This window comes from Felis catus, chromosome B3 (genome assembly GCF_018350175.1).
Source record: "Felis catus isolate Fca126 chromosome B3, F.catus_Fca126_mat1.0, whole genome shotgun sequence".
Classification (NCBI taxonomy): domain Eukaryota; kingdom Metazoa; phylum Chordata; class Mammalia; order Carnivora; family Felidae; genus Felis; species Felis catus.
The window spans coordinates 85711602-85736608 of NC_058373.1; the positions used below are offsets into that span (position 1 = coordinate 85711602).

General features: G+C 40.1%; 1 long non-coding RNA gene across 1 annotated transcript; it reads right to left on the reverse strand.

The window, feature by feature from the left end:
• Positions 1-13730: 13730 nt before the first annotated feature.
• LOC123386052 lies at positions 13731-24667 on the reverse strand. Its single transcript, XR_006599536.1, has 3 exons — positions 24475-24667; positions 14668-14809; positions 13731-14433 (listed from the first exon to the last, which is right to left on the reverse strand). It is a non-coding gene; the product is annotated as an uncharacterized LOC123386052 (long non-coding RNA).
• Between the last annotated feature and the right edge of the window lie 340 nt (positions 24668-25007).

Here is a 25007-nt window from a genome sequence, read left to right on the forward strand (position 1 = left end):
ATATATATATATATATTTTTTTTTTTCCATCTTTCCTCCCCTCAGAGAGTCCCCCTTAAAATTTCTTGCAGGGCTGGCTTAGTGGTCACAAACTCCTTTAATTTTTGTTTGTTTGGGAAACTTTTTTTATCTCTCCTTCTATTTTGAATGACAGCCTTGCTGGATAAAGAATTCTTGGCTGCATATTTTTCTGATTCAGCACACTGAATATATCCCGCCACTCCTTTCTGGCCTGCCAAGTTTCTGTGTATAGGTCTGCTGCAAACCTGATCTTTCTTCCCTTGTAGGTTACAGACTTTTTTTCCCTTGCTGCTTTCATGATTCTCTCCTTGCCTGAGTATTTTGTGCATTTGACTATATGTCTTGTTGATGGTCGTTTTTTGTTGAATCTAATGGGGGTCCTCTATGCTTCCTGGATTTTGACTTGTGTCTTCCCCCACGTTAGGAAAGTTTTCTGCTATGATTTGCTCACATAACCCTTCTACCCCTATTTCTCTCTCTTCCTCTTCTGGAACCCTATGATTCTGATGTTGTTCCTTTTTAATAAGTCACTGATTTCTCTAATTCTTAAATCGTGCTCTTTAGCCTTCATCTTCATGTTTTTTTCTGCTTCATTATTCTCTAAAGTTTGTCCTCTATATTGCTGATTCTCTGTTCTGCCTCATCCATCCTTGCCGTTGCTGCATCCATCCATGATTGTAGCTCAGTTATGGCATTTTTAATTTCATTCTATTTTTTACTTCTTTTATCTCTGCAGAAAGGGATGAAAGGGATTCTAATCTACTTTCGACTCCAGCTAGTATTCTTATTATCATGATTCTAAATTCTGGTTCAGACATCTTGCTTGTATCTGTGTTGGTTAAATCCCTGGCTGTTGTTTCTTCGTGCTCTTTCTTTTGGGGTGAATTCCTTCGTTTTGTCATTTTGAAGGGAGAAAAGGAACTAATGAGGTAGAAAAATTAAAATTAAAAAAATTAAAATTAAAAAATATATTAAAATTAAAAAATTAAAAATACACACAGAAAAATCGAATTAATGACGCTAGATTCTAGTTGTGTTTTGGTCTGGGTGTTGAAAGTGGTTTGACTGATGAGAGAAAAAAGCAGGGGGGGAGGGAAATTGTTTGAGAATTTGAAAAAATGAATACACAGAAGTAGACTAAAATGAGATGATGGGAGTAAAATAGAATTTGAAAAAAGTTACACAAAAGTAAAGAATGTCATAGAAAAAATCAAAGAAAAATATATTTAATAAGAATTAAAAATAAAAATGAAATTTTTCTCTTTCTGTATTCAAGAAAAGAAAAGGAAAAAAAGAAAGAAAAAAGAAATCGCTTGAAAATTTGAAAAAGTGAATACACTGTGGTAGACTAAAATAAAATGATGGAAGTAAAATAGAATTTGAAAAAATTTACATAAAAGCAAAAAATATAGTAAAAAAATTAAAGAAAAATATTTATAATAGAAATTGAAGGTAAAAATGAAGTTTTTCTCTTTCTGCATTCAAGAAAGAAAAGAAATGACAAAAACAAAAAAGAAAAATGAAAAAAAAACGAAATCGTTTGAAAATTTGAAAAGGTGAATACACTGAAGTAGACTAAAATAAAATGATGGAAGTAAGATAGAATTTGAAAAACTTTACACAAAAGTAAAAAATACAGTAAAGAATAAAAAAATATTTTTAATAAAAATTGAAAATAAAAATGAATTTTTCTGTTTCTGTATTCAAGAAAAAGAAAAGAAGTGAAAAAGAGAAAAAAAGAAAGAAAATTGAATAGATGGACCTGCTAACAGTTTGAAATAGAACTGAAATTGCTTCATTTTCCCCTAGAAGTCAGAATATGTAGTGCTTTATAGTCCATAAACGAAGTAGGCGGTGAGACTTGTGTTCTTGAAGAGCGAAGTTGGCCCATTTGGGCGGGGCTCAGTGTAACAGCTCCGCTCTCCACCAGATGGCGCTGCTAGCCTACTGGGGTGGAGTGTTGCGGGGCTTGTCAATGCATGTGCGCATGCGCGGGAGCGGGGGAAAATGGCAGCAGCCAGCTACCCAGTCTGCTCTCCCAGATTAGCAATTGCGCACCTGTCCTCTGTCTTCAGATATCGTCCACTGCTTCCTCACTGTCCGTGACCAGGCCCCAGGCAATACCTCTCTTCTGAGTTTTGTCTCAGATGCGGCTGTTTTCCCCGGCCCCTTACTTCCGAAGGACTGCGGCTTTGACCCGCTCCACCCCTCTGCGGGAGGGTCTCACTGAGCAGTGACACAATGAGCAATGGCCGAATGTCAGCTGCACCCAGGAACGCTTGCTGGACCCTGCTGCTGCTGGTGCCCCGAGACTGCAGCCAGGTGCCAGCCCGCCCCAGAAAAAGTTTGCGAGATAGTGTAGCAGCAGCGTTTCAGGGATTATGGAAAATCAGAAAACACATGTGGCACCAGGCTTCGCCCTTAATGACTTTGTTCCAGCACCAGCAAATGTGGCCGTTTTCTGGGGTCTGCCGGGACCAGGTGGCTTCAACAGTCTCTACCAAACGTCCTTACAGCAGTGGAACCACTTTTCCCCATGTGGCTCGAGAACGTCCCGGACCCCACTCTGTTCCTGGGGATTCACCCTTCCCACCAGAGCACCTCCAGGTATCGAGCTGCGGAGTTGCAGCCTTTGCGCTCCCCTTGTTTACAGTCTTAATGGAATTTAAACCCTCTCCTTTCTCCTTTCTCCTTTCTCCCTTTTCAGTTCAGTCCCTACGGCTGTTTCCAATTTTCCACTTTCTCTCCAGCTGCTTTTGGGGAGGGGTGCTTTTCCCATATTCTCCCCCTGCCCCCCCCAACATCTCAATCCTCTCTCCGCCTGCAAAAGCGGCTCCCTGCCTGCCACCGGCTTCTCTCCCCCCAAGTTCACTTCTCCGTGCCATGTACCTGCTGAATTCTGTGGTTCAGATTGTGCAGATTGTTGTGTTAATCCTCCAATCAGTTTACCAGGTATGTAGGATGGTTTAATGTTGATCTGGCTGTATTTCATGGATGCGAGACACAGAAAAAACTTCCATGCTGTTCTGCCATCTTGGCTCCCCCCTCCAAGAAGCTAATTTTTCTAAAGGGTTTTCTGCTCTGTGTCTTCTCTAAGTTGTGCAGTGGCACCAGGAAGGATTATCTGTTCTAATTTATGGAACCAACGCTTATAAAAATAATCCCAGGCTCTTTACTTGTACCACATCCAGGAAATGTGTGCACCAAACCTCCACTGCACTGACAACACAAGAACTACTGTGGAGCTGCCAAAGAAACATGGGGCCCCTGGGTAGAAGTTCACCAGCTGAGTCAGCAGAGAAGCCACATTTTCCACCTTGATTGGGAATTATAACTCAGCTCTGAATTTGCTCAGAACTAGGGCCAGACTTTGATCCCTCTAGTCTATTAACTGGTAGGTTGTACATAGAAGACAGCATAGGGAAAAGTGGATACGATGCCTTTTGCTGGTTTGCATCTTTCTTAACACTGGCAAAATCTCCATTTAAGGCAAGAGCATTCCAGTTCCATTGGGACTTTTTACCCTGAGCAGGACTGCTGTTGTTGATAGAACAGCAGTGACATATTTCAAAATTTATGCCAGAAATTAAAGTGTTGGGAGTGGCCTATTGTAACCTCAAATACTCCATGAGACCAGTTCTAGGATACCTAGAGGATATTCAATGGCCTTCAGGGTTACTGCTAAAAGGAGACTCAAGACCGCCTCCTTACTTGATCTATAGCCTCGTTCAAAGTCTAATCCACTCCAGGGTCCAGGATCCTGCAGGGTATGAAGTCAGACACAGTGAGGACTACACAAGGCTTTTTAGGCACTAGTTTATCAGGGAGTGGATAAAGCATTGGAGAGAGATTTTCAGAGCTTCAAATGTTCTTCACTAGTTCATAGTTCTAAAAAGATCTTCCAGTGCTTAATCTTAAAGGATTATTAGTGTTTGTTGTAACTCTAAAGGGACTGCCCACAATTTTGGCTTTTCTGCTTACCCATCAAGTAGCTACTGGGAAACCTAGCAAATTGGCAGTTTCCATTGTTTAGCCATGGCACAACACCCTTAAATCCCCGGAGAGCAGAGAATAGTAAATAATACAGTCTCCAAGAACCTGTTCTCTACTGCTGGCCATATGTTCTGCTTTTAAGCTCTCCTAATCCCTTCCCTACTCCAGAGTCCTTCCCTCTTCCCCCTGGTGTGGCATAGGGGGCATCCTTCATTCTCCCCGCCTAGACCACAATGACTAGGGAGGACTGAGGGGAGGAGTAAACAAACAACAGAGGCTCCAGAATAGTTTCTGCCACTCAAAAGTAAAGGGGTGAATTAGAACCCGTTGTTTACTGTATGTGTTCACTGTATATGACCTAAAAAATTATTCCAAGTGTCGGTAAATGTAGGTTCGTAGCAGAATTGAGAAGGGAGGTAGAGACAGCTTATGATGGGCATTAATGCTACTCACTGCTCTTTCAAGCCCTCTCCTTCCATGTGTTCAGGAGTGTTGCCCCTTCCATTCCCTATAAGCAAGTGACTCTGTGACTTGCTTTGGCAAATGAAATGTGAGAGAAAATTAAGATGATCACTTCTGTGTGGAAACATTTAAGAGGGTGTGAGATTCTCCGTGCCCCTCATCCCCTCCGTGCCCCTCATACTTCCATGTGTTAATGTCACAGGGTCACCAGACCAAAGTAAGCTGCAATATTGAGCCAACATACAAAGGATAGCTGCCTAAAAAACTGATTGAATCTATAAAGGACTTTGCATGAATGAAAACCAAACCTTTGTTATTTAAGCCACTGACTGTTTTAGAGTTGTTTTGCAGCATATCCAGGCTCTCCTGACTGGCCCAGGCTTTCCTACGACTATAAGTTGAATCGTTTCAGTGTGAATATTGTTTGCCTTGCTGAGAGAGACAGAAGCAATCAGAATTCATATTTTTCTCTGATCTCATTAGACCTTAACAACAACATTACATTATGACAACAGCCTAAATATTTGGTCCACTCCTGCCTTGATCTTTCTTGCTCCAAAAACAATTTCCTTACTCTAAAATTTAAATTCCCTTTTACCTGTCTTTAGTACTTTTCCCCCAGTCTTGCCTCACTTGGGTCATCAACTTTTCTAGCTCTGCCATTACATATCTGTGCTACCCTCTTATGTTTATACTTAATATTATGTCTCCCTTCCTGCCTGCCCTGACATTTCCATCATCTATACATACTGTTGTTGTTGTTTTTTAATGTTTATTTAGTTTTTTGAGACACAGAGAGAGCATGAATGGGGGAGGGTCAGAGAGAGAGGGAGACACAGAATCTGAACAGGCTCCAGGCTCTGAACTGTCGGCACAGAGCCTGACGCGGGGCTCGAACTCACAGACCGTGAGATCATGACCTGAGCCGAAGTCGGACGCTCAACCGACAGCCACCAGGCGCCCCAATACATACTGTTTTTAAGTCTGGACTTATTAGGGAAAACTTTGAACTTCCCTTTGTGTTCTTTGTGAACGTCCCTTTATCTTTCTACATAGGATTGTGTAAAATTCCATTTGTCAGAGTTCTCAGCATACTTTTTTTAGTTTGTTTGTTCGTTCGTTCATTCATTCATTCATTCATTCAATAATCTTTACACCCAACGCAGGGTTCGAACCCATGGCCCTGAGATCAAGAGTTGGACACTCCACCAAATGAGCCAGTCAGGCGCCTCCTCAGCATTCTTAACTGACCTTCTCTCCTGGAGTTTCCTGCAGTGGGACTATGTCTGTTTTGCCTTGTGCTTTCAAATCTATTTTCCACATATCTAGGTTCCCAAACTGTGTAGTGGGGTCACCTGAACCCTATAGCAAACACACAACCTCATTGCAGATTATTTTAAACTTCTGAGGAAAACACAAGGATACCCAACCTCTACCAGATACGATATGAACTACTAGCTCCAGATTATTTATAATTTCAATGTTAGATCACATTATATTTTTATTGCTGATGTCATCAACAGTATAGACCCGGAAATGAGAATGGCAATGTCGTTTCTAAATCCAGAGTTTGAGAAATTGTGCAGTGCCAAACAAGTACACACATTTAGCAATTGTTGGTTATTTAAGAATGAAATGAAAATATTATCTTTTCTTTTAATTAATATGTAATATTTTTCCAAATGGCCACCAAGTTTTTAGAGCATAAATAGTTCTTAAGTTGTTTGACCTTATCTACTTATAACACATGAAACTACTAACAATTTCTTTTTGGTCTAGGAGCACCATGAAAACAAATTACTGAAATATTGGGGCATCACAAACTGATAAAATGTAGGGGTACCTGGGTGGCTCAGTCTCTTGAGCGTCTGACTCTTGATTTTGACTCAGGTCATGATTCCAGGTTTACAGGATTGAGCCCTGCATCGGGCTCTATGCTGAGTGTGGGGCCTGCTTAAGATTCTCTCTCTAAAAGAAAAAAAAATTCATAAATATATATATATATATATATATATATATATATATATATTTATTTATCTTCATTTGTTGTCTCTTCAACAAATGGTGTTGGGAGAACTGACTATCCACATGCAAAAGAATGATGTTAGATCCTTACTTCACATCATATACAAAAAAACTAACTCAAAATGAATCAAAGACCTAAATATAAGACTTAAAACTATAAAGCTCTTAGAAGAAAATATAAGGGTAAATCTTCATGACCTTGGATTTAGTAACGGGTTGTTAGATATGACACTATAAGCAGAAGCAAAAAAAAAAAAAGTAAAGAAAAAGATAAACTGAACCTTGTCAAAATTTTGTGCATCAAAAGACACTATCAAGACAGTGAAAAGACAACACACAGCATGGGAGGAAAATATTTGTAAACTATATATCTGATAAAGGCCTAGTATCCAGAATATATAAAGAATTCCTCTGGTTCAACAACAAAAAGACAAACAACCAAATTTAAAAATGGGCAGAGGAGAGGCACCTGGCTGGCTCAGTTGGTAGAACATGTGACTCTTGTGACTCTTGGTTTTGAAGACATGAGTTCAAGCCCCATCTTGGGCATGGAGTTTATGTTAAAAAAAATTGGACAGAGGACATGAATAGACAACCTTCCCAATATACAAATGGCCAAAAACTACATGCAAATGTGCTCAATATCACTTGTTATTAGGAAAATTCACATCAAAACCCACTGAGATACCATAATAAAAATAGAAAATAACCAATGTTGGTGAAGATGTGGAGAAATTGGAAAACTTGTTCATTGCTGTTAGGATGTAAAATGGTGCAGTCACTGTGAAAAAACAGTTCAGTGATTCCTCAAAAAGTTAAACAAAGAATCACTAAATGATCCAGCAATTCCACTACTAGATGTATACCCCAAAGAAATTAAAACAGGTATTCAAAACAAATAGTTGTACCCAAATGTTCATAGCATTACTATTCACAGTAGCCAAGAGGTGGAAGGAACCCAAATGTCCATCAACTGATGAATGGATAAACAAATGTGCTATATCCATATAACAGAGAATTATTCAGACAAAAAAAGGAATGAAATACTGATACATGATACAGTGTAGATGAACCTCAAAAACATGCTATGCGAAATAAACTAGGCGAGTGTGATTCCATTTATAGGAAATATCCAGATTAGATGTATCTTTAAAGACAGAAAACAGAGTAAGTAGTTACCAAGGGAGGAGAAAGAAGGAATAGGGAATGGCTACTTAATGGATACAGAGTTTACTTTTGGGGTAATGAAAATTTTGTGTCACTAGATAAAGGTGATGGTTGTACAATATCATGACTAACTGCCACTGAATTGTACACTTTAAAATGGTTGTTTTTATGTTATGTTATATAACTTATGTTGTTTTATCTCAAAGATATATATGTATACAGTCTAACATATATTAATTTTATCTCAATGATATATAAAATATAAATATATAATATTCACAAATATGAATACATAATGCATTCATAATATATATTCATAATATGTATGAATTTATAATATATTCATAATATATATGAATTTATCTTGATGATATATAAAACATAAACATTTATATTTGTATTTTTGTACAAATATTTTGTATATTTGTATTTTATATATTATATAAAATATATCATTGAGATACAATTCATATATAAATATATATTATATAAAATATATCATTGAGATAAAATTCATATATATGTAAATATATACAAAAACACCCCTAACATGATCATCTTCTCTCGAGGTTTACGTAACTTCTACTCTGCCAGTAATTTCCACTTGCTGGTAGAATTGGTTAGGGCCATTGTATCACGGGACTTTGTCATCCTACCCTGTAAGACAGAGGTTCCTAACCTTTAGTTCACCTTCAGGGGGTCAAGAGACCCTTCAAAATTCAGTGTCAAATTTTGTGTCCCTGTGCAGAGAGAGCGGGTAAACTGCAACGTAGTTGCCACAGAGGTCTCAGCAATCCCACAGGGAGTTTGGAAGCTGCGATGGTCTTCAGGTATACCACAGGGTCCAGGCATTGCTTGTCAAGGAAGTTGGGTTGGGGCACCTGGGTGGCTAAGTCAATTAAGCATCTGACTTTGGCTCAGGTCATGATCTCGTGGTTTGTGAGTTTGAGCCCCACATTGACCTCTCTGCTGTCAGCACAGAGCCCACTTTGGATCCTCCATCTCTCTGTCTCTCTCTGAACCTCCCCCACTCTCAAAAATAAACAAACATTAAAAAAATAAATAAATAAAGGAAGTTGGGTTCAGGCTGCCTCCAGGCAGAGGACATAATCTTCTTCCAAGAGCAATTCTTGGGGGAGGACTCAACTGTGAGCTGGGAAATGAATGTCTTGGTCCTAAAAGGAGGATCTGAGGAACATACAACAGCATCCATTTCAATTGGTATAGTTGCAACGAGACATTAGTACCCTCTGAGTGTGGCAGATTCCAAATGCTAATTGTTTCTCTTGCATAGAGCTTCTTGAGTTTTTGGAGACCTATCAACACTGGACATCTTGACTTGGGTGATATCTCTGGCTGAAGCTGCCTTACAACCTTTCTTTCAGCTCCCCGTTTCTAAGTCTGCTTCTCTGTTGGGGTCTCCTCACTCCTCCAGGTAGCCCTCTTGGATTGAGCAGCTCTCAAGATGACCCAGAGCAGCTCCTTCCAGAGATTTTTCTAGCATATATTAGAAGCAGTCTTAAAAAAAAAATTTGGACCCTGTTATCTAAATGTTACCAGAAAGAAAGATCAACTTCTCTAAACCAAATTCATTATCCTTGGCAGATGTGCTTTGTGTTTCGTGTGGCTTATATCCAACAATTCTCTACCACTGGTCAAATCATTTCACTATCTGAGAATATGATTTGCAACTAATTCATCTTGAAGTGTTTGACCAGAACCTACAGTGCTTAAAATTAGAAATGCTATGTGTATTTTATTGAGATTTTTTTCAGTGCCCATGGTGGGTGATTGCTAACATCTGCTTTGAAAAATTTCCAGGCAAAAATCATTATGGCCTTATGCTATAGCTTAGAACTTTGGATCCCAATGCCTGTGTGTCAGAGCAGGCCCCAGGACTGTTTCTTAGGAGTGTTTTTGACCCTGCTCATAATTTGTCTCCATTCCCACAATTTTGGGTAGACTCCTTAATTTTCAAAGGATCTTTACTTTTAGCTAGTGATTACCTTTTTCTTTAAATAACAATTCACAATATTCACCCTCAGATTCTTGCTAGATGTTACAATTTTGAGCTCCCTGCTCTGCAGCACTTATCAAAAGTTTCAAGATGCATTTGTAGGAGCTGGCTTAAAAAGACAGGCAGACAATTCTCTAAGTATTTTTAAAATTTACCCTAGGATTATACTAGACCATGTGAGTCTCATGCTTTTCATTGAAGTGTGGATCTGTGCTTTGGCCTACGCTGAGGTATTTTATAAAAGACTCACTTTTGAATTTATTGGGGGAGGGGGCTGTGGTTGAGAAACCATCTACTCCATAACTGGTGCTTCCACTCTATGACATCTCTTGAGTGTAAGGAAAATAGGTACTTCTCCTCATGACCTAGCTTATTGGTAACTGGTGGAAAGTGTGAATCTTGAAGCTTAGTGTATTTCTTTTTTACAGTGAATTATCAAAAAAGGTCAATGCCAAATTTGTGACTCACCCATAGGAACTATTAAGAGTAACTATTAAGATGTTTGGACATACATTTCTTGGTATTTTTCTGCCAGTTTCCTTGTCATAGTCTCCTTAAATTATATATTTTTAATCCTTTTATTTGGATATGTTTTATAACTTGCCTTAAATTCTTCCTAGAAGAGGGCTTGGTTATAAATAAAATAAAATCGCCATCTCAACTCTAGTTCTACCTCTTCCTTGCCTACCCATACATTTCATTTCACTTCTTAGAACACGTTTTTTATCAAGCTTAATTCAACAATTAATCATGGTGATGACAGTAACAACAACAACAAAAATAATTGTTGGTCAAGAGATTCTATGTGCTAGATTCTTGACCTATTAATGTAGGTCCCATTTAATTTTTAAGGCCACCTCTTAAGGCAGGTATTATTTCCCTGTTTCACAAAAAAGAAAAACAAGGCTCCGGAGGTTTGAAGCATTACTCAAAGGTAACATTAATAGGTGAAAGACCCAAAACTGGAATCCTCCAAAGCCCCTTTTCTTTTATCTGTGCCAGTTTACCCACTCTGTGAGATTATGCTTGCTTGCTTGCTTGCTTGCTTTCTCCCTTTCTTTAATGTTTATTTATTCTTGAGAGAGAGAGCATGAGCAGGGGAGGGGCAGAGAGAGAGGGAGACAGAACCTGAAGCAGGCTCCAAGCTCCAAACTGTCAGCACAGAGCCCAATGTCGGGCTTGAACCCACAAACTATGAATGAAATCATGATCCGAGCTGAAGCCAGGCGCTTAACTGACTGAGCCACCCAGGCACCCTTGTGAGATTATGCTTTCACTCTTTAAAGAGTCATCACTCTATGGGTTTGAGCTGAGATAATGACATGTACCAGTGAAACCCCAGGGGTTCGTTTCTCTAAGAGATGGGAACATGAGGGAGGGTGGGATCTCTCAGCCATTTAACAGGTTATTGTTCTGCCTAGCTAAGTGAATGAGCAGAACTCCACCATCTTTCCTTCTCTTTGAAAGAGACATAAGCTACAGCTTAGACTAGAGCTGGAGAAAGAAGTGGAACAAGAAAGCAGACAAGACCTAAAAAAATATTTTACTGGAGTCCCAACACAGAGCTGAAGAAAGTGAAAGGAACTGGAAGTTTTTTTCATTAATTTGTAAGACAGGCCAATTTGGCAAAATTTTAGTTGAGTAACAAGCAGAAACCTGTATTTTACTGTTTTTTAAAAGTTAGGTTTATTAAGGAGTAATTTATATATAATAAAAGTTACCCTTTTAAAGTATAGAGTTGGATGAGTTTTGATCAATGTGTATAGTGCCAGAGCAACTATCATGCAAGATGCAAAATACTTCTATTGCCCCAAAAAGTTTTCCTCCTGCTCCTTTGCAGGGAATCTCTTCTTCTTGACCCCACCAATCCCTAGCAAATACATAGCATTGCCTTTTCTAGAATATCATATAAATGAAATCATACAGTACATATTCTTTTGTGTCTGCCTTGTTTGACTTAGCATGATGCTTTTAGAACTTACCTATGTTGTTGCAACTATCAACAGTTCATTCTTTTAAAAAAAAATTTTTTAATGTGTATTTATTCTTGAGAGAGAGAGAAAGAGAGAGACAGAGCATGAGCAGGGGAAGGGCAGAGAGAGAGGGAGACACAGAATCCAAAGCAGGCTCCAGGCTCCAAGCTGTCAGCACAGAGCCTGATGTGGGCTGGAACCCATGAACTACGAGGTCATGACCTGAGTCAAAGTCTGATGCCTAATCAACTGAGCCACCCAGGTACCCCATTAGTTCATTCCTTTTTATTGCTGAGTAGAATACGATTGTGGATGGAATTCACATTTGTAGATATACCAAAATTTGTTTACCTACTTAAACAACTCAGCTGTTGAACATTTGATTTGTGGCTTTTATGAATAAAGCTGTTATAAACATGTGCCTACAGGCATTTTTAGGAAAATACCCAGGCATAGTATTGTTGGATTGTATGGTGAATGGACGTTTAACTGTACAAAATCTACCAAACTGCTTTTCAGAATGGCTATCCCCACTTGTGTTCACACCAGCAGGGGATGAGATTTCTAGTTGTACCACATTCTTGTGTACGATTGCTATTGTCAATCTTATTATAATTTTAATTTGCATTTCTCTAAACACTAATGATGTTGAGTACCTTTTCATACACTTGTTTGCCAGTCATATCTCCTTTTGATGAAATTTATATTAAACTATTTTCCATTTTTTTGGGTGGTTTGCCTTTTTATTATTGACTTATAAGTGCTCTTTATTTAGAATACAAGTTCTTTATCAGACAGACATATGTCTTAGAAAACATTTTCTCCTAGCTTTGTGGTTTTCCTTTTTTTCCTTAATAGAGTCTTTCAAATGAAGTTATTAATTTTGATGAAGTCCTTTAGAGTTTTTGCTCTTAAATTCGGGGCTATGATCCATTTCAAATTATTTTTTGTGTATGATGCAAGGTTCCTTTTTCCCCTTACATGTGGATATCTAATTATTCAAGCTGTTCTTTTAGGAAGCACCACTTGTGGGGTGCCTGGGTGGCTCAGTCAGTTAAGTTTCTGACCTTGGCTCAGGTCACGATCTCATAATTCGTGAGTTCAAGCCCTGTGTCCAGCTTGGGATTCTCTCTCTCTCCCTCTGCCTTGCTCATTCTCTCTCTCTCTCTCAAAATAAATATCATTTTATTGATAGCCCCGATGTATTATCATTTTTACATATTACTGGATTCAATTTGACAATATCTTCTTGAAGATTTGACATACATGTTTATGAGGATTATTGCTCAGTAGTGCTCTTGTAATGCCCTTGTCTAGTTTAGGTATCACAAAATGAGTTAGAGAGGATTTTTTCCTCTTCTATTTTCTGGGAGAGTGTGAGAAACCTGTATTTTTAAACTCATCTGTTTCTATTCATTTTGCCCTGAACCTCCAACCTCATCTCAGGTCCTCTGTACATGATTCTTTGGGGTCCTTTCATGTTCTCTTTGCTGAACTGAGAAGACAAGGATTTCCTATACATAGTAGAGGTTCAAATATCTTGAAAAGGCCACATGTGTGTATGTGTGTACATGTGTTTGTATGTGTTCTGTGCTTCTCTCTAAGAACTACTGTATAACATGAGAGAAACCTTGGAGGAAACTAATATAAGGACCATGTGTCACAGCTTTGCAAGCACAATGGCTACATATTATCAGAGGAGGACAGTATATCAAAATCTAGTCCTTTAAGCAAGATGAAGGCATGTAATGCCAAAGCAAATCCTTTCTCTCTGCTCTCTAAGTGTGGTTCTGTCTACTCATATTACCCTTCAGAGCCTTCTCCCTTCCAGTGAGCCCAAACCCTTCAGGCCTGGAAAAAAATCTACATTGAACATGGGTTAAACACACAGGTCAGTTTTTTTTTTTTTTCTTAATTTTGTTAATGTTTATTTTTGAGAGAGACAGAGAGAGACAGAGCATGAGTGGGGAGGGGCAGAGAGCAAGGGAGACACAGAATCTGAAGCAGGCTCCAGGCTCTGAGCTGTCAGCACAGAGCCTGACATGGGGTTCCAACCCGCTGACCATGAGATCATGACTTGAGCAGAAGTCAGACGCTTAACCGACTGAGCCACCCAGGCGCCCTCACACGGGTCAGTTCTTAGAGAATCCATAGGTTTTGCTGTTGCCTCATAACTTGCCAGAGACTAGACAAGTGACAGGAAGATACTGAAGAGGATAGAAGATGAAAAGGGCCTTGTGTAAGTCTGAGACTTTACCCTCTTTTACCTTCTAACTTTCCTATCCATTGTGGAGAGGCAACTTCTGGAGGAAGGCCACATATATTTGCTTTTTGAAGATTTACTGGGGAGCACATGGCAGCCCTGCTGAGAATCCAGTAAGAGGAAAATGACTACACAAATGTACATTTTCACCCTTGCTTAATGAAGACAGAAGAGCACAGAGAAGATTCAACAAGGACATGTGCCTGCAGCTCTTTCCTGGGGTAATATCTAAATCCTCTTCACCCAGAGGGACTAGCACAGGCCTTAGGGCTCAGACCATGGAAGGATCCTTTGCATACAAATCTGTCCAGTCCCCGACTGGCTCTCATCTGAGTCCACAGAAGGTGTGTCCTGCTACAGCAAAGGAATCTGGGCCTACTCAGCTTCACCGATGAACAGGAAGGGTCCGTACCTTCCCTCAGGCATGTCTCTGCAAACAGCAAACTAGGTCTCAATCCTGGCTGATCCCCTCCCTACTCCAGAGAAAAGGCAGCTTGCTTATTCTTGAAGATCTGGTCAAGAAAGGATAGCTGTATTGGTCAAGGTTCTTGCAAGAAACAGATGGTGGACTCAAATTAGGATACCACTGCAGAGCTAATCATAATGGGGCTCCACAACTGCCCCAAGTCTGAAGGGAAGAGGGGATAATGTGACCTCTAGAATCTAAATGGAGCAAGCTGTCTGAAGACAGTCTCCTGACAAGACCTGCAACCCCATGGGACGGTGGCCAGGGAATAATAACTTACCACATACACATCAGTCTCCTTCTGGTGTTCCACATTGGCTGAACCAAAAGGGAAACCAGAGGGCCAGGAAGGATGTTGATGTGGTCCACACAGGTGAGGTTCTGGGGGTCCAGAGCAGGGTGGAAGAGGGTAGGGAGTAAATCTGGAGGCACAAAGAGAAGATATCCAATCAGCAGCGACATACCTGAGAGCCTTTCCCATACTCCCAGCCCCTCTTAACAGAGCAATTATATCTCTTCGTGCCCTTCTCGGCATCTGTTCTCTAGGAGGGAAAGCTCCGAGGTTCACCATTTCTGGAGTAGAACCAGGGGCCCACTATTGGGATTTGGCTCTTGCCACAGCAGCTGGGCCACCAGGTAGGGTAGACTGGAAGAGTTTGTGAAACCTGCCAGAAGCTTTGTGGCCAGAAGCCATGCTTTTTCCCCCAAAGAGAAGAAACAGGTCCCTGAAAAAGGCTAACTGGCCATGAGTAAAGTTCAACTCGTTTCATTCCTGTTAACATCCTCTGGCGGCCAAGGGGACTGAAAGAAGTCAGTAGTCAGGAAAATTCCAAGACGCTTTTACTAAAAATAAAGTAAATAGCCATTTCTTACAAGATGCCCAGCCACTAATTAGCTGCAGTACTTCTGTGTAAGGAGGGGGCCTTTGGCTGCAGAATATGAATTTTAAAACTAAGCTCCATCCAAAGTGGCAATTAAGGGCTTTACCCAATCATAATAAACCTTAGTCTTCCTTTCCTAAGCAAGCTCCCCATCTTGCTGCCAGAGCAAACCCATCAGCTCATTCCTGGTTTCCTTCTAAAAACAGAGCAGAGCCATGACACTCCACAGAGCAAATATTCTCGGACAGCTCTCTTCCAGGCTCCTGGGGCAGCTCTCAGGGCCCCATAGAGTGTTGGCTGGACACGGAAGACCCTAAGTGTCCTTCAGCCTCTGTCCTCAGCCCAGGCCACCAGAACACCATCCACTAAGGCTGTGTAGCCTGTTGGTTAAGGACAGAGGCTTTGCTACCACAGTCATGATGTTTGCAGAAACAGAACAAGAATCTATACTTTTCCTTCACGGCATTTATGAAAATGTGCAAGTGTACATGTAACAGCGACAAACAATTTTATACTGTGTGGGTTCTCTGCCTCTTTCCCTCCCTAAAGACAGTCTTGGTGTTGTCCACTTGGCAGGCTCTTTTCTTTTGCCCCTTGGGATCAGTGTGGGGAGCTAGGTGTGAAGTTAGAACAGCAGTCATCAGGTGGGACGCTTGCAGGGGCAGGGTGGGATGCAGTGGTGGAAGGGACTGTGCAGAAGCAGCAGAGTTGGGGCCTATAAAGCAAAAGCAAAAACAAAAGCAAAGGGAGGTGAAGTCTTGAACTCAGCTCTGCCTAGCCAACTGTTGCTGGAATACAGCCCCCTGTGGCCTGACCTAACCACTCTTCAAGTCAAACCCCAGACTGGGATTTCTGTACAAAATGTCTTGATTATTGTGGGATCAAAGAACAAATAACCTACAGGCTGGTGTGGTCCATGCCTGCCAGTGTGTGACACCTGGGTGAGATGAGGTGCATTGAAAAGGAACAGGAAAGAGGGGGAAGGGACAGCAGAGTATAATGTTACACTTGAAAGTATCCTTAATTGGATTTGAGAGGCAATTAGGAGGAGCAGTGAGGAGGATTTGGAGAGCGGCTGAAACTGAGAGAGGTGATTTTAAAGATGTTCTGCTATACGGTAAGAATCGACTCCCCATTTGGATGTTACCTTGAGAGACCGAATAAAGATTTTAATTCCTTCACAAATAGACATTCTCCAAAGAAGACATCCAGATGGCCAACAGACACACAAAAAGATGCTCAATGTCACTCATCATCGGGAAATACAAATCAAAACTACAATGAGATATCACCTCACACCTGTCAGGATGGCTAAACTCAACAGCATGAAAAACAACAGGTGTTGGTGAGGATATGGAGAAAAAGGAACGCTTGTACGCTGTTTGGTGGGAATGAAAACCAGTGCAGTTTGTAAAACAGTATGGAGGTTCCTCAAAAAATTAAAAATGGAATTACCACATGATCCAGTAATTCCACTGTATATTAACCCAAAGAATATGAAAACATTAATTCTAAAAGATATATGCACCCCTACATTTACTGCAGCATTATTTACAATAGCCAAACTATCAAAGCAGCCCAAGCATCCATTGACAAATAAATGGGTAAAGATGTAATATGTATATATACACTGGAATACTATTCAGCCATAAAAAGAATGAAATCTTGCAACTTGCAATGAATGGAGTTAGAGAGTATAATGCTAAGCAAAATAAGTCAGAGAAAGACAAACATCATACAATTTCACTCATGTGGAATTGAAGAAACAAATGAGCAAAGGAAAAAAAAGAGACAAACCAAGAAACAGACTCCTAACTACAGAGAACAAAGTGAGGGTTATCAGAGGGGAAGTGGGGAGGGAGGATGGTTTAAATAGGTGATGGGGATTAAAGAGTACACTTAAGATTAAAATAAATAAATAAATAAATAAATAAATAAATAAATAAATAAATAAATAAATAAAATAGATAAATATTAAAAAATATTTTAATAATTTCAATATTCTTTGGTTGGCAGACTGCATTGTTGTTTTGAGGTAACTGTGTCATGCAGTCAGGTGGCTGCCAGCCTTCCCTATGGATGACTCCCATTCACATATTATGGGCTGTGTCCACCACCAGACAGGTGAACCACCTGAGGACAAGATGGGGCAGGATGAAGGCCTCTTTTGCTTTTCACTATTTGCTAAATGAATGCCTCTGCCGTAGTCTTGGTTCTTTTTTCAAGAGGCACAAACCTAGTTTAAATTCACTTTTGGGGTGCATGGGTGGCTCAGTCGGTTAAGCATCTGACTCCTGATTTTAGCTCAGGTCATGATCTCGTGGTTTGTGAGATCAAGCCCTGAGTCAGGCTCTGTGATAACAGCATGGAGCTTGCTTGGGATTCTCTCTCTCTCTCTCTCTCTCTCTCTCTCTCTCTCTCTCTCTCTCTCTTTCTGCCCCTCCCCCACTCATTCTCATTTCCTTTCTCTCTCGGTCTCTCTCAAAATAAATAAATAAACTTAAACAAATTCACTTTGACTTTCCTCTGGGCCAATCAACATAATCAATCACAACATAACAAGCAGACTGGGAAAGAGCAGAGAAATGCACTGGTAAGCAAGGATAGAGTGGACTGCTCCTGGCACTGCAACCTGGCTTCAGCTAGGCTGGCATTCCAGTGACAAGAAACAGCCTGAAGAAAACATTTTCCCCCACTCTTTGAACCAGGCTTTCTGTAAGCGCCCCCGACAGTTTCTCATAGAGGACAAGCCATGCTCTCCTCTCTTCACCCTTAATAAGCATACTACTTATCGATTCTGTGTACAAAATCTATGCCAAAACTTAGTGATCTGAAACAATGAACAGTGTTTATCTTCATCTCTGATTGTCAGGAATCTGGGCACAGCTTAGCTGGGCGCCCCCAATTTTAGGTCTCTCATAAGGCTGCTGTCATCTCAAGGCTCGACTGGGGGAGGATCCACTTCCAAGCGGATTTTCCTGGCTGTTGGCAGGCCTCAAGTCCTTGCTAGCTGTTGGCCATAAACATCACTTCTTTGCCAAGTGTGTCTCTCCAAAGGGCAGCTCACAACATGGCAGCTGGCTTCCTTCAGAGCACCCTGGTGAGAGTGAGTCTTTTTGCAACCTAATCTCAGTAGTGACATCCCATCACTTATGCCTTAGTTTATTTATTAGAAGTAAGTCACTAGGTCCATCCCACACTCAAGGAGAAGGCAATCCATAGGGCTTGAATGCTAGGAGGTGGAAATCCTTGGAAGTTTTAATCCAGGCTTGAAATTCAGGACAGTGATGCAATGGTCATATCCCTCTGGACATAACTCTGGCTCACTTAATAAGCTGAAGCATACACATAATTGTCCCCTATCAACCACCTTCATACAAAAGTTGAACACTGATGTAAGTTACACACATGCACCATGAACAAACACCATATGCTGCTCCTGAGGAAAGGTGACTTATACTGTGGTTTGCTGAGGAGAGTGAGCCTAAAACATAAATCCAGCATATTTTCCCAACATTCTCCTGTGGTACTTGGGTTTGAGTTCTGGTTCTACCTTTCATTGGCTGTGTGATTTTGGGCAAACACCTTCCCTAACACTCCATTTCCTCATCTTCCTCCATAAACTGGGGGTAATAATAGAATTATTCATGCCACTGAGTTTTGGGTGGGATTAAATTAAGAAGGTTACGTATATAAAGATCTAGCACTGTGCCTGGCACATTACAAGTACTAAAGACATTTTGGTGCTTATCATTATCATTACCATTATTGTTCCATTAATGAAAATCTAATGTATTTTCTTTCAAACCTGCTCCTACAGCCTGGCTTATTTCCCCTTAGGATCCATAGAAACTGGTCAATGCTAAAAACTCATGGACAGTTTTTTTACGGCAATGTTTGGAAATTATAATCATAATCTTTGGAGAACTGATGTGGGTAGTTGGCTTCCATCAAAATAAGTCATCTCAGAACAGGTTATTACAGAAGTTGGCGGGGAATGAAATGTTATAGATTGGGAGAAGTGAAGTTGATCTTTCACATTTCACCTCTTCAGTCTTTGCCGTGTTTTGAATGGGTGTGCTCTGAGGGCATCTGTGTAGGGAAGGAGAATATGGTCTCAGATCCTCTCCCTGGGGCTGGAGGCCACAAGTGTTTCAGAGGGAAGGTGACCCACAGACACTTTGCTCACCAATGTTATATTCTGTAGTGGAGCAGAGTTGAGTGTCTTTTACTGCTTGCCTCAGGCAGTGTTAGTTGCATTCCAAAAGTTTAAAATATATGAGTGGACATATGATCTATGAAATAATTGTTGATTTTTCCATGTGTTTTGAGAAGGGGCTAAGGAGTACAAAGGCACTTTTTCCCCCTTTCTCTCTCAACTTTTTTTTTTTCCCTGAGAAGCCACAGAATTTCGACCCACTTCATATCCGCCTCCTGCCTCTGGTTTTGAAATCTGCAGCCTGATGGCTTGTTTGCTTGTTAGCATGAAAGGCTTGCTCTGGGTCTGTGCTTGCTTGTTAGTAAAGAACCAACAAGCATTGTAGTCCAAAGGTAATCACAGAACAAAATCACTTCCAGATGCCAAACCCCACTCCTGATGGTGAAAGCAGACTTTACAACTGCAGTGGACCAGGTATTCAATGGCTCTCACCCAATCCCATTAGGGTTTTGAACACGCACACGTGTTCTCAACATCCTTTTCTTTCTCCCCTTTGCTCCTGCATTTTTTGTTTTTGTTTGTTTGTTTTCCTTTTCTATCATCCCTTGCTTTCCTCAACTTGGATCAATTTTAATGTAAAGAGAAATACCAAAGCTGGTTATAACCCAGTCTCAATTCTCCCATAAGTATCTGAGCTGCTGTTGTCCTGGGATCTATTAGATGATGATAGCTCCCTGGTAGAACTGCAGTCCCTAGAGAGAGAACTCTTTCTTCCAGCCCCATCCTCACGGGCTCCTAAAAAGCCTGTCCCAGGGAAAGTACAAACACAAAGAATACTGATCCTCGGGAAGCTGGTAATGTTGTGACCAGAGGAATTGTCCCACCTGCAGAAAAGGGATCATTGCCCATATTCAACTCAGAATTGTCACAGAAATGAGACAGGCTGTCAGAGCTGGAACTCACAGTGGTGGAATATGTGGAGCTCAGCAGTGTCACGGGACACTGTCCTTGGGGTCCCTACATGCTGAGATGTGTCACTTTCCCACAGAGAGTGTGGAAAAAGAAGGAAAGAAGATAGAGAAGGAAATGGAGAAAGTATGGGTAGAGAACGAAAAGGACTTTATGCTAAAAGAACATTTTTAGAGGTCTTTGATTATAGTACTAATGTCTGAGAAAGAATAGGATGAAAAGGACTTTCAAAACAGAAATGCATCATAGACCTATTGATTTTCTCCCCACATAAAGTGAATACCATGAAATCCAATTTCATGTCTTCTCTCAGCCCAAACCTAGTGGCAGAGACTTAGTGGCAGAATCTTTCCTTCATTCCCATATCAGTCTCCTTCACCAACGCTCCAGTGCTAGATAGACACAGCCGGTCATGAAGACAAGAATCTGTACAATTTGATCATGTGCATGTAGATAAAATGCAAATAAAACATTTGTATACAGCCAGTAGGAAGGCTTTTCAAAAAAAAGTCTCTCTTATTTCACTTATGTATAGTCTACTTATTAAGTTATCACTTCCCTTGTGAATAATTCATTAAATTTTAAATGCAACACAAATGTATTTCTTCCCACGCAGAATAGCATATAGCTCTCACTCAACCATTTACTCCCAGATGTTTATATCCACAGGGTCCAAGAACTCCATAAAACTAGAATAATAGCACATTGAAAATATCTGGCCACAACCCATAAACGAACGTGCATAATAAAACTGCTCCCACCCCTCAAACCTCCTCCCAATGCAAGCCTTCCAAATGTTTCAAAGTAATTTTCCAAAGGTGTAGTGGGGGTAGGTACCCCAAATCTTATATTCTCGTATCACTGAGACCTGAGTTCAAGATCAGATTGGAGAAGCACAAGCATCCAACCCCTTTAAAAAGAATCTCTTAAAAGTAAAACCCGGGGAAAAAAGTTTTAAATGGCTGGTGAGTAGTTTGTTCTATTGTAAAGAAAAATAAAAGGAGTGGGTATGTGTGTGTGTGAGTATATGCCCAAAGTGATGAATGTATTCTCCAAACGGCCAGATTTTCACCATCCTGTTAACATCTAAGCGACTGCTCCTTCTCCAACCATTTGCTAATGCTGAGAGGTGTTTTTTTTTTTTCCTATTTGGTTTTGGAAATATAAATTATTTTATATCAGCCTTTCAAAAAGCTTCTCATCTTAGACGCATAATTCTTAATGCCGGATGATAGCAAAACTCTGGTTCATTCAGTTCTAGATTCTTGTTAGAAATAAGAGGCATCCAAAATACTGACCCGTTAGATGCATAATCAGTCAGTATCATCTAGTAAGAGGAGATAGAATTAGGGATATTAAGGAGAAAACACTGCTTCTGCATCAAGGGAGGGAATAGGGCAATGATAGGAAATTGGTCAGTGTGATGTGAATGGGAGGCAGATATAACGTATCACATGTCCATAAGACACCAGGGCTATTCAAAGAAGTATGAATAGAAAGGCACTTGGGGAGGAGGGAAGGATGAAGGATTTGTGTCTGACGGAGGAATAAGGCAGGGGACGGGCAGGGAAGGAGTATAACTGGTTGTGTTGTAGAAACCAAACTGTATTTGAAGTCAGAAAATCTGGGGATCAAGTTAGAGTTTTCTTTTGGTAATCATGTGGCTTGGGTTTAGTTTCCTCATCTATAAATCTGAGACAATCACTCCTACCTTTGATGGTTGCTGAAGAGACCAAGGGAACTAAGAGGCTTTGCCAGTTGTAAAGTATCACACATGTCTGCCTTATCTGAGAGGGTGAAATTGCCTGAAGAGGGACTAAACCTGGCTGGTTTAGTCAGAAGAGCATGTGACTCTTCATCTTAGGGTTGTGAGGTTGAGCCACACATTGGGTGTAGAGATTACTAAAAATAAATAAACTTTTTAAAAAGTTGTGTAAAGAGCTGATGGAATGAAAACACCCTGGAATCTAGCCTCACTTTTATTTATGCCTGATGCATGCTTGAGTAATGCTTTCCATCTCATTTCTTTACATGTTAAATAGGGACTGCAGTATTGATCTTATGTGGTTGTTTCATGATCAAATGAGAGACTAAAAAACAAGAGATTTATAAAGGGTGAGGCACTATTCAAACTTAAGGCATTGTCACACTTTGGTAAAACACAACACATGTTCATCCATTCATTCTTTTATTCTACGGTCTTTGGGCATTAAACTGTGCCTGGCTCAGCCACGCCCTAGGAATACTATGGTGAATAAGACAGACCTGACCTTGTCCTCTTGGAACTTATAGTCAAGTCTGTTAACAAATTATTTGCAAAATGAAACAGGTAAGCTGACTTTTTGAAACCACATATATTTACAACATCCCACCATACCCTTTAACACAAAAACAATAAAAAATGTTTAGTAGAAAAATTACTAGATGAGAAATTAAGAGATGAAGATTCTGTTTCAGGTCTTCTTAGGCACATCAGTCAAAGTCTTTGTAACCCTGTTTTTCTATCAATAAGAATGGGCTAGTACAAGTTCTGTGTGCTTCAAAGGATTTCTCTTAAGATAAGTGGATAGGTGCCCTTATTCTAAATCTGATAGATTAAAAAAATACTGCAATGTAGAATACTAGACAATTGACATGATTTCTTCACATTAAGAAGAAAGAGTATTAAAAGATACTTGATATTTATAACAACAAAATTATGTATAGACTTTGGATTAAACAATCACCTGTCACAGACATTTTTGAGATAATCATGGAAATTTTGATTATTTCCTGAGTTTTGGATGATGCTAAGGATAATTTTTGTTATGTATGATAATAGCAACATTATTTTATAAGAAATGTCCAATGCTTTTTGGCTTATGTTGAATTGAAATGACTTAATTTCTTGGACTGCTATAAAATAAAATACTAGGGGATGTGGATTGGGGGAAAGTTTAAATAGGTGATGGGGATTAAGGGGTGCACTTTGTGTGATGAGCACTCAGTGTTGTAGGGACATGTTGAATCACTATTTTGTACATCTGAAACTAATATTACACTGTATATTAACTAACTGAAATTTACATAAGAACTTAAAAAAATAAAATACTAAATAAACAAAAGGATAATTATGTAACACAAGAGCGTGAAATGAACAAACATGCATATATAGACACATCTTACAGCCATATCTTTTTTAAGTTTATTTATTTATTACAAAATAATTTTTTTAGTGTTTATTTATTTTTGAGAGAGAGAGCGTGTAAGCAGGGGAGGGGCAGAGAGTGAAGGAGACACAGAATCCAAAGCAGGCTCTAGGTTAAGTGGGCCAGGGGAAGTAAAGGTAGTCGAATTCTTCCACAAATGATTTGGTGTCTTCAGACTCAGTAGATCTAAATCTACTTTAAGGCAGATTTTTAAGTTTGGTGATATAAACTAGGCATGCTTACCTAGGGCAGACTGGCTACCGAAATAGAGTAGTGTGTAACTTGAGATGTCTTAAACTGTCACAACTCAAAGTGTACTTCTCAGACCAATAGTATTGACATCACTTGGGAGCTTGTTAGAGCTGCAGGAGGTCTGATCCACCCCAGACTTACTGAATCAGAATCTACATGTTACCAAGAATGCTAGCTGACTTACACGGTCATTACAGTTTGAGAATCTAAGACTTAGATAGTCATCAAAAAGAACTAAAGGGACACCTGGGTGGCTCAGTCTGTTAAGCGTCCGACTCTTGATTTCAGCTCGGGTTGTGATCTCACGGTTTGTGAGATTTAGCCCCTCATTGGGCTCTGTGGGAATAGTGCAGTGCCTGCTTGGGATTCTCTCTCTCCCTCTCTTTCTCTGCTCCCCCCTCCTCACACCTACACTTTCTCTCTCTCTCTCTCTCTCTCTCTCTCTCTCTCTCTCTCTCAAAATAAATTAATTAATTAAAAAAAAACGATGAAGAACCATCCTATTATTATTAGTTGTGTGAAAGTGTGGAGAAATGAAGCAACTTGCAACAAGATAATTTCAAAATAGCTTTTGGTCTTGAAATTGTCACAGAGTGAAAAAGTTCGCCTTACATGCACAGCTTCCCCACATCACCCACCTATATCTGGAGCCATAGCTGCATCTGTGGTCTATCAGCCTGGTGGATGTCAGTGGTAGTTACTTCCACTCCAGCCTTCTTTCTTTCTTGTAATGTTAGAAATCACCGACTCCTCTGAAAACCTGAAGGTACAAGACAACAACAGTAATAGTCTCTCATCATTTGTGTTGTAAGAAAAAGCACTCCCCCTCTTAAAATGCCTCAAGTCTTTTGTTTTCTGTGTTTCTGGAAATCTGGAGGTCCGAATGGTGAGTATAATAGGAACATCCTAGGCACCATAACAGCCCCATAAATATCTCCTCAGCAGAGCTGTGCATCTCCCTCTGGACTCGAAGAGCTTTCTTTGAAGTCCCAGGGCAGAAGTTGTGCACGTGGAAGAGGTATGCAACTTATTATTATCATTATTCGCCATTGCTTTAGAAGCTTTTAAGTAATACTAGATTTATCACATTTTTCTTACAGCAAATTTTAGTTTCATCTAGTGTTTCTTCTGAAGCCTGAACCAATAAACTGGTTTGTCTTTGTAGTTGATC